Below are 10,515 nucleotides of genomic sequence, written 5' to 3'. Positions count from 1 at the left end.
AAAAAAAAAACTCATGTCTAGAGTGGGGCTCAGGATTCTGGTTTTCTGAAAGCTCTGGGGTGATATTGATGCTCCTTGGGATTAAAAAGGACTTACAGAACTCATTCCAAGGTCTGGTGAGGGATATATCACTGTACTTCTGAACATAACACTAGTGATATGTAATTTTTCTGGAAAGGGAAGTTTCTCTTATATCTACACTGTTAAGGTGGTAACTCTGAACAACAGCTCTTGGGTCAATGTGTGATGTATGTATCTTGCAATGTGACATAGACCTGGCATCATTAAGATGGTATCTGTTTCATGAGGATCACAGTGGGCTCTAGTGGAGGGAACATCAGAGATATAGAACATCTGGGAAACTAGACAGTAGGCTGAAAACTGTGTCAAGCAGGGCCCTACCATGAAAATAGAAACAATTCTAAGATACTTAACACAGAGGAAAATTTACTGGGAATTGGTCATACAGGTGATAGAGGAACTGAGTTGCCAAATAAAGTGGTGAGATACCCTAGAGTTTACACACAGCAGGAAACTACTAATAGCCCTTCACTGGAAAACAAAGGGAAGTGCCGTGTTAGGGGAGTCTGTGGGCCAGGTTATGCCTAAGAAATTGAAGCCGCAGTGAGTCTGTCTGGCAGGAGCTGGAGACACAGAAGGACACAGCTAGAGGCACCACATAGAGAGGGTGAGAGACACCCTTTCTCCCACCCTCCATGTTCCTGGAAGAGCCTCCCACTGGATATTGGGTGAAGCTCTTTGGGAGCCAGCTATCTCGTGAGCCTAGGAAAGAGCCTATGGGTATCTATCCCCCAAAATGCACTACCCACAGCAAGGAAAGAATAATGGTTTGGAGGGAAAATAGGCCAACACTGGCATAAGACCCTTAAGGATAAGGTGCATTTGTAACTTACCATCATAAATGCCAAGGAATAACAAAATGGAAAGGGCTAGCTTGAAAAGCAATCAGCCTTCATGCTTTCCAACTTTGGTTGCACGTTAGAATCATCCAGGGAGGTTTTGAAAATTCCCTGCCCAGGCAGCACCCCGGACCAATTACATCAGAATCTCTGGGGATGGAACCCAAACATTAGTATTTATTAGAGCTACCCATAATATTCCAACATCCAGGCTAGGTTAAGAACCACCACTTTAAAAAAAAAAGAGATTGTGCATATAATATTTTTATGTGACTTACTACCAGGAATTATAATAATAGAGGTCATCATTTTTCTATTAGCCTTGTATTTCAGTAGCAAAACAACTACAGCAAGAGGAAAAAGGAAGAAAATAAGGATAGACAAGGAATCTTTGCAAATTGAATCATTTTTATGGTGAATATAATATTGTAGAGAGACACATGTAAAAGGTAAGCAAAATATTGGGGCGGCAGTCTATAGCAGAGGAGAAATTCAAAAGGAGAGTCTGATTAGGAGGATGAAAAGCATCAGTCTAAGTTCATGGAAACAAGAGAAATTGAGGTAATACATTCAAGAGAAAATGGACAAATCAGCCAGACACTGTAGAGAGAGCCACAAAGAAGAGAAAGGGCAGAACTGGGGAAAGAATTGCATTCTTTTGACCATAAAAGTGAGAGGACCCAAGCGCATCATAGAAAAACTACAAGTAGGGTTGCAGTCAGTAGGCATGTGCATGTGCTAGTTCTGGTTGCTCAGGCAACAGAGGCCCTTTCCTCATGTTAATGACAGTATAATGAGGAAAGCCACATGCAGATTAGTAAGGAATAATTAGAGGTGAAGTCACACCTGTTCCAGGGAGCGTCTTCCTTTGGGGAATGCTAAGTGGGAATTTGGGTGAGATTTATGTGAAAGGTTGTGAAGGTGTAAAGGGGATAAATTTGATTTTTGTGTGAAAGCAGGAAGCTGAACCTTCTGTAGGGTGTCTGGTAGTGGGGTATGAACCATGTGTCTGCTTCTCCATACTGTTTCTTGATGCACTGTGTAAGTTCACCTGGGGATGGGGAAATCCAGACATCTGGAGCTTGGTTGGCTTTTCATTCAGGAAGCAGAAACGTTGATTTTAGATGCAAGAGGGAAAATTACAATCTACAAAGATCACCCTGGCCTTCTTAAGACACGTATTTTTTTTTGTTTAACTCAGTTATCCTGCTTCCCAAGTTATGGAAAAAATTCTAATTTTGTGTTTAACATTTGAACATTTAAAAATATTGTTTAATATTGTGAAACGACTATCTCCACAAATTGTCTTTGGTATTTGAAGACATTTCTGGTATTTTTTTTATGTATTATACAATAAATTTATGAGATATTTTACTTTTTAAGCAGTTTCTTTGTCAGTGGTTGAAGCAGAAGACAAAATGTTTAAAATCTTAGAGGAATGTTTCAGAAACTTGAATGTGCATAAGAATCAGCTGGAGATCTTATTAAATTTCAAATTCCGCTGGTCTGAGGTGCAACCTGCCATTCTGTATTTCTAAGTAGCCCCCAGGTAATGCTGTCGCTGCTGGTCCAAGGACCTCACTTTGAGTTGCAAGATTTTAATTGATTATGGTAGTTACCATAAATGGTAATTTGATAGTTAAATATTAATCAAACATAATATTTTTGTTTTATGAACTTTTTTCATTTGCGGAAACAATTTTTGTCTGATTTATTTTCCTTTTATAAATTATACAAGTAACTTTTTTTAAAAAGTTCAAAAATTATAGAAATATATAAAGTAAAAGTAAAAGTCCATCTTTATTCTTCATTGAAACCTTTTCTCTTTTCTAATATCTCTTCTCTGTGGACAATATTTTGGTATAATAAGCATACATATAAATACGCACAAACACACACACATGAAAATACCTGAGAGTAGTATCATGAATACTTTGGTATTTATAGAGAACTTTTACAATGCATTTAGAAGTGGATACACACATATACACACATCCATGCATATAAAATAGAAAAGAGGATCACATTATATGCAATTTTTTTCCATGTGCTTTTAAAAAACTTCAAATTGGCATTTTTTCATGTCCATATTTATTTAATTTTGTGACTGCATACTATTCCATTCTATTGATTAAGGTTATTTCCATTGGTCACTTTTAGAAATAACAATCATTTTTACATGTATTTTTGCACATATGTGAGTATTTTAGTAGGCTAATGGCTAAGTTAAAGTTGATTTTTAATTTGACTAGTAATGCCAAATTGATTTCCAACATTGTGGAGCAGGAAGCTATTTTCCTCCTTCCTCATGGAACATTGGATATCAGAGCTCTTTTAAAATTTTTGTAAACTTTATAAATGTTTGTTGTTATTTTTAAATTGCATTTCCCCAGTGTGAGTTTGAACATTTTTTTTCATACATTTACTCACCATTCATTTTTTCTTTTGAAAATTGCTTGTAGACCCTGTTCCCATTTTTATTTTTATTGAGTTGTTTGTTTTTAATATTGATTGATGGGAACTTTGTATGTGATGGATGTCAATCTTTTGTCCAATGTTTGTATACACACATGCATATTTTTGCCAGAGAAGGTATAGCATGCTGGTGAGTAAGTGAGGAACATTGGCTCTGAGTTTGCATCTTGGCTTCACCACTTGGCAGCTATGCGATCTTTGACAGGCTATTTAACTTCCCTGTATTTCAGTTTCCTCAACTGTGTAAAGTGTAAATGGAATAATAATGGTATGCACCACATATTTAAATACCATTTATTTATTCCTTTTCTACTCATATGAATGCTATCTTTATTATAATATTTCTGGCTGTTCTTATGCATTTACTCTTAGAGATAGCATTTTGAATCAACTGCAATAGCTTCATTTAAAATTGCCCTTAGAGTTTTAATAGGGATAATGCTGAATAGATAAAGAAAAAATTTAAAACTTATAAATGTGAGACTTCCCATTTCAAGCCATGTTACTCACTTTTTTATGTTTAGGTTTATTTTTCTGAACTTAAATATGACTTTTTAGTAATTTTAAGGTTTTGTGGGGAAACAGATACTATGCTTTTGTTGTATTTTGAATGGGATCTTTTTATTGATGACTCATTGTTGCTATATTGAAATGATGGTTTTTGTATGTTTTGTTATTCCTGGACATCTGGCAAATCTATTTCTTTAATGTGTTTTTATTTCATTATTTTAAATTTTAATGTGAAAGGATTTATTTTTTTCTAGTATTTATCAATGTTTTGGTCTCTTTTTATAGGACCCTCAGGAGTATTTTGAATAATGGGGATTTGTGCAATTATTGCCTTGCCTGTGATGTTACTGTGAGAATAAGTAACATTTTATCACTGGTTTGACAGTTTTCTTGAAGGCAATCTGTCAAACTTAGGAAATGTCCTCTTTTTCTCAACTCCCTGAGACTTTTTAATTTTTTAGACAGCGGTGGCTAATATAGTCTGTCAAATACTTTTCCAATGACTGTTGAGATAGTATATGTTCTGCTCATTTATTCTGTTAATCCAGTGCTTTAAGCACGCATGCATTTCCTATTACTACAACATTCTTGCATTCCTAAAGTAAACCTTCCTTGATCGCTATGCATTGTTAATACTTGAAGATGTTGTTACAGTAAATTTGAAAATATTTTATTCATTATTTTTATTTGCATCGAGCTTAATGTCTATTCTCTTTACTGGTGCTCTCTTTATTGGGCATTTGTCAAGCCACATGTAATTATTTAGGAAGGTTTTCATCTTTTTAGTGTTCTGGAATAGATTATAAATGTCAAAGGGATTATTTATTCATTAAAATTTTTATAGAAATCCCTTTCCATAAACCAGTAAGGCTTGCTGTCAAATTAGGGAATATGGGGATGCAAAGACTAGCTCTTTGATTTTCATCTCAAGTTCTTCAATAATGTTGATTTTCTAAGCTGGGCATGGTGGCTCATGCCTGTAATCCCAGCACTTTGAGGGGCCAAGGCCGGCGGATCACCTGAGGTCAGGAGTTTGAGACCAGCCTGGCTAACATGGCAAAACCCCATCTCTCCTAAAAATACAAAAAAGTTAGCCAGGCATGGTGGCCACCTGTATTTCCAGCTCCTTGGGAGGCTGAGGCACAAAAATTGCTTGAACCCGGGTGGCAGAGGTTGCAGTGAGCCAAGATCATGCCGCTGCACTCCAGCCTGGGAGACAGAGTGAGACTCTGTCTCAAAATAATAATAATAATGTTGATTTTCTAATTTGAAGTATATTGAAATTCAATAAGCAAACATTCAAAACACTTGTATTACTCTCTTAAATCTTTATTAAATAGTTTTCTATTGTACTTGAAAAGATTCGAGCTATATCCTTCTGTGTCCAAAAGGTCAGTATAATACTATGTACACGTTATCTTCATAGCACAACTATTTGGAATAAGCTTTTCTTCAGAGATGTATTGGCATAAAGGAGCTCTGATTAGTTTAAATATTTTAAAAGGTATTAAAATATCTTTTCATTTGAGAACCTCCCCTATACACTCAGGAAAGCTCACCTTTTCAAAACCTGAGTGTTAACTATTTCCAAACATTCTGTAACGTTTATCAAAAACAAACATTATTTTGGAGAGCCCCATTGTCTTCATCTACTCAAATCATCCACAATCACTGGAGAGGAGGCAGAATTTTGTCACTGGGACAGCAGTCACTTGACCCAGAATCCTCTACAGATTCCCTCCAGGGAGCCCTTCTCATTGGCTCTTTCCTAATCATTTCATGTTTTTTAGTTTCCTCAGTAAACCCTTGGTCTTAGCAAGAGTCTTTATTCCCCTATTATAATTATCACCCTAACTACAGGCAAGAAAAGAAAAATAATCTACCACTTACATCAGTCAACTATTGCTGCTATAATGCTATGTTATAGATTTATCCACAAATTTAGTGGTTACAGTAGTAAGCGTCTGCTCTCATGCTTGGGTTCCCGAGTTGACTGCTATTGACTCATTTAGAATACGCTTGATTGGGCAGCTCTATTTCCGTATTTATGTTCCAAGACTGAAGCTCTTGGCTATGATGGGTTCAAGTTCTCTCCACGTTTCTTTCCAGGGCCTAAAGGAGAAGACATAGCAGCCCATGGGACACGTTCGTTTCATGGATGATCACGATTGCCAAGAAGATAAGCCAACATACAGGTTATGCCATGTCTGCTAACAACTTCTTTTCCAAAGTAAGTTAGATGGCCAAATCTAGAATCAACAGGTGGGGCAGTTCACTCAGTACACTAGACAGAGGTATGCATTTATAACTTAATTAAGAGGAAATGAAGAATTGGGGTGAATTTTAAAAATCTGTGATACCACTGAGAGTATTTCCTTTCTAGTTTCTCTCTGCTCTGCCCATGCTTCTAACCCCAGTGAAATCCACTGCGTTTAAGACCCATTTTCATATCTTGTCATCCAGCTTTTCTATCAGAAAGCACTCATCTTTGAGTGGCTCCATCTTAGTAATGAATCAGAACAATGACTAGTAAGAGAAAACTTAAAAATACCCATCAGTCCCCATGTGGTCTTCACAGAAACAGAGCCAAACAGTTGTTATTTAACATAGTTCAGTGAGGTTCTTGGTTTATAGGTGAAAGCAATAAACATATTGGTTTCTTTTCTTTCCTCATTTGTTCTTCAGCAACAGCAAAGGGGTTTTTCATTAAAGGGATCCAATTCCAGTTTAAAGATTTGGTCTGCAAAGTTTAACAAATAGTCTCAGTTTCAGAGTTCATTTTAACTGCCTCTAACCTTTTACTAATTAACTTATCTTCTTCCCTTCTAGATGCCAGAAGAAGGCTGTTGCTATTGTTTTTCTCCGTGCTTGAGGATTTTTGTCCTTTGCAAAATAATTTCAGAGTGTATCATAGAAGCAACTGATGCCCCAATCTATACCCCTCAGCCAAATGTGTGGATTCATTGCAGTTGCGCGACACATCCATGTCTTTCTACCTCAACCATCCATGCCTCTCTGCTTGCTTCTCTGCCTGTGGGGCTTTCTTGGCACTACAGGAGTTTGCTCTGCCTGTATGTAGGGCAGCCCAGAAGTGTAATGGGTTTAATTTCCCCAGCAGCAATTTTCAACCAGTGAGAAACTGGAACTGGTGCAAAAACAGCCCAGCTTCCCTATCCCTCTTTGGGCCACACTCCTGGAAAGCTTGAGATGGCAGTAACCTGCTCCCTTGTGCACACACCTTCATTGGCTGTCTTCCCTTTTGTACTTCGCTCCTCACTCCCTTGTTGCACTTCCTGGGATCACCTCTCAAACTACTTGGGGCATTGTGACATGCATCTGTAGTCCCAGCTACACAGGAGGTTGAGGTGAGAGGATCACTTGAACCCAGGAGTTCTAGTCCAGCCTGGGCAACATAGCAAGACTCCTGTCTCTTAAAAAATAAAATAAAATACATGTAGCTACATCCTTTTCTCAGGATTGGCTTTTGGAGGAGCCTAAAGTAACATTGTAAGCAGGAAATGCTGAGAGCTTTCCCTAAAATGCACAAAACTCAGAGAAGCTAAAGCAATAAAGCAACTTAATTTATGTGTAGATAAAAAGTGTCTCGGAGATGGCATTGTTCTGTCAGAGTTGGCAAGTTAAAAAGCAGCCAAATACAAAAAATGTGCACAGAAGAAAAAGAAAAACAGTCATCCAGGTGTTGGTCTGTGTTTAAAGCACAGAGAGGTGCAGTTTGGTCTTAGGCTTCTTCTGTACCCTGGTATATTAGTCTGTTCTAACTCTGCTATGAGGACATACCCGAGACTGAGTAATTTATAAAGTAAAGAGGTTTAGTTGGCTCACAGTTCAGCATGGCTGGGTAGGCCTCAGGAAACTTATGATCATGACAGAAGGGGAAGCAAACACGTCCTTCTTCACATGCCAGCAGCAAGGAGAAGTGCCACGCAAAATGGGGAAAAGCCCGTTATAAAACCATCAGATCTTGTGAGAACTCACTATCATAAGAACAGCATGAGGGTAACCACCCCCATGAATACATTACCTCCCACCAGTTCCCAGCTCCAACACATGGGAATTACAATTCAGATTACAATTCAAAATGCGAATCTGTGTGGGAACACAGCCAAACTATATCAACTGGCTAACTGGCTTCTTCCACTCCCTAGCTAGTATTACCATATCTTTTCTCTCTATGGGTGCCCCTTTCTCTGACTGTTGCCCAAAAGGGATGAATATGGTCCTGTGCTCATTATTTCAAGAACAATAGATTTGCATGAGACTCTTGTGCTTCTGAAAGTTGATGTTGAACCACTCTTGTGTTGTAGCTCACATCCCCTTGGCCGCATTTTTACAGCAACCAGCTTTGTGATAGTGTCACCACCAGCACCTTGCATCAGTTGCAGCACTTATCTCTTGCTTCTCTGTTACCATCTGTTAAGATGCCTTCTGCAAACTACTCAGCCATTCTGAAGCAGGTGCAATCTTTGAAGTCCAAGATTGTGAACACCTTCTGTGCCAACATGACCAATGGTAGAAGCCAATGGATCATCCTTCCTCTCATTTGTCCTTCTGGTGGACAATTTTGAAGTGTATTCTGTGTAGTTTCTCAGAGTGTCCCCTGGAGAACTGTGTCTCATTTGCTCACAGCATTGTTCAGATTAACATATCTTAGTGGTTTTACTTTTTCCTGCATGTACACACTTGTGTCCAACCCAACTTTCTGGGGAACACTATGCTGCTTGGGTCCACATTTCCCTGCTTCTCCCTTCCTAGTAGCTCCTCACACACCCCTGGACCAATTGTTCTGATATCAACATGGTCTCTATCCTTAATGGTCTCCACCCTTAAAATGAACAAAGGGGTAAAGGTTTAAAAATGAGAGTCTTGCTGCTAACTGCTCTGAAGGTATTAACCATGTGTAAAATTTTGAACAAATGTTTATAACTCTAACTTGTTGAATACTTGTTGACATACTTGTTGAATTTGTTAAATTTTTAAAAACTTCCTGATTATACTTGCTAAACTTTTGATAACTCTAATTCTTACTCGAAATTGGTCCTTCATTCATCTCCATTTCTCTGTTGAATGTACAGTATTTACAACTATGGCTGCAGATTTTTTTTGGGGGTGGTTATTGATTCAGAAAAAAATGCTTATTAATATGTCACTTGGGCAGGCACTATTAAGAATACAGAGAGACTAAAGTGCAGTTGCTAAAATTTAAGGATAATCTAATGATGAAATGGGAAAAGCTTTACAAATAACCAGAGCAAGTGAAATACAGAGTATGATCAGCATAATGAATAAAGTGTTGACATAATACATAATACATGAAGTCCTAATACATAATGTTATGGTGGCAAGAGAAGCCCATCTGGTCAGAAGCATAGACTGCACACTGTTTTTCAGTTGGCTTATGAAGGATGCTCCTCTTGGGCTGTGCTGAGACTAGCAAAGGCAATTGGAGAGGTTTTTTTTTTTTTTTCACAATGACAAAAATGTTTGTATTTGGTTGGCTAAGACATTTTGAAGAAACATTTTTCAATTTAATTGTTAAGAACATTTTGATGGCTCTCAACATCTCAAGCTCCAAGGATATTTCAACAAGTTTCAGTGCTGTGTCATCAAACAGCTTGTTTCTCTTTTCCAAGGTTGAGCTTTTAAGAGTTATGGGGTCTACTTTTCCTGAGGTCATGAAGTCCTAATACATGCACTTTTGAAGCATGATGACTCTTCACGCATCCTGGGTATTTCTGCTTCTTTATGAGAATTTCATTGTTATTCATGTGTAGATGACAGTTTGAATGACCTAGAAAGAACAAAACATAAGAGTAATGATTACATAATTCATGCCTTCTCTAATTAACTATGTTTTATTTTCTAAGAGCTGCAGATGTTATATTACTCATAAAAGTCTGTTCATATATTATTTACGCCACACGAACAAAATGTTTGTTAGCTTGAAACACTTAAGCAAATTCTCTGGGTTTCTTTAAATTAAAAAAGCAAGTATGAGGGTATACTGACCTTGCGTCTTTTGATTTTCTGTATTCTGAAGGCTTGACATCCAGGGCCTTGCTCCTGCCTCACAGGGTTCACTAATTTCTAGAGATAGTAAGTCAACAACTCTCCTGCTAGCAAAAGTTTCAAATGCAAACCAACCAATTCAGAGCCCAACCACTTCCTTACCAGGTCCTTCTCATGCACCAGTCTCTGCACCTCCCCAAATCTCCCCAGGTACCAGACAAGGAAGGATAAGCCCTGTGCTCAATATTGTTTTTACAAGATAAGCACATACACATTTCACAACAAGTCTAAGAAAAACTTGGGAAGAGCAAATATCAAGCTCTGAACAGTGGTGACCTCAAGGGCAAAGTATTAGAGAACAGATTTTTGAGTTCTCCCTTTCATAGGATTTTTTTTTTTTTAATGTAACAGTTATTTAATTGAGAGCAACTGATGATAATGCTTGTATTTTTTCTGGTACTTTTCTGTATACTTCCGGTAGCTCATAATACACTGGCTGCCGCGCACTGATTTGAGTTGCCCAAGGAAATAGAGTCCGTAACTGGAATAGCCACTGAATCCAAATCTTTTGGTCTTTTCATTA

At 37.7% G+C, this 10,515-nt stretch overlaps 1 long non-coding RNA gene across 1 annotated transcript in view; it reads right to left on the bottom strand.

Annotated features, from left to right (window-relative positions):
• Positions 1-9,110: 9,110 nt before the first annotated feature.
• The window catches only part of LOC105516591, a 22,763-nt gene continuing 21,358 nt past the window's right edge, over positions 9,111-10,515 (bottom strand). The window contains exon 2 of the long non-coding RNA XR_001002509.1: positions 9,111-9,714. This is a non-coding gene — a long non-coding RNA (uncharacterized LOC105516591). The remainder of the gene's footprint in view (positions 9,715-10,515) is intronic.

This window comes from Colobus angolensis, unplaced genomic scaffold, assembly GCF_000951035.1.
Source record: "Colobus angolensis palliatus isolate OR3802 unplaced genomic scaffold, Cang.pa_1.0 Scaffold285, whole genome shotgun sequence".
Taxonomy (NCBI): Eukaryota; Metazoa; Chordata; class Mammalia; order Primates; family Cercopithecidae; genus Colobus; species Colobus angolensis.
The sequence above is the reverse complement of the archived record's forward strand: the minus strand, read 5'-3'. Positions and strand labels throughout refer to the sequence as shown.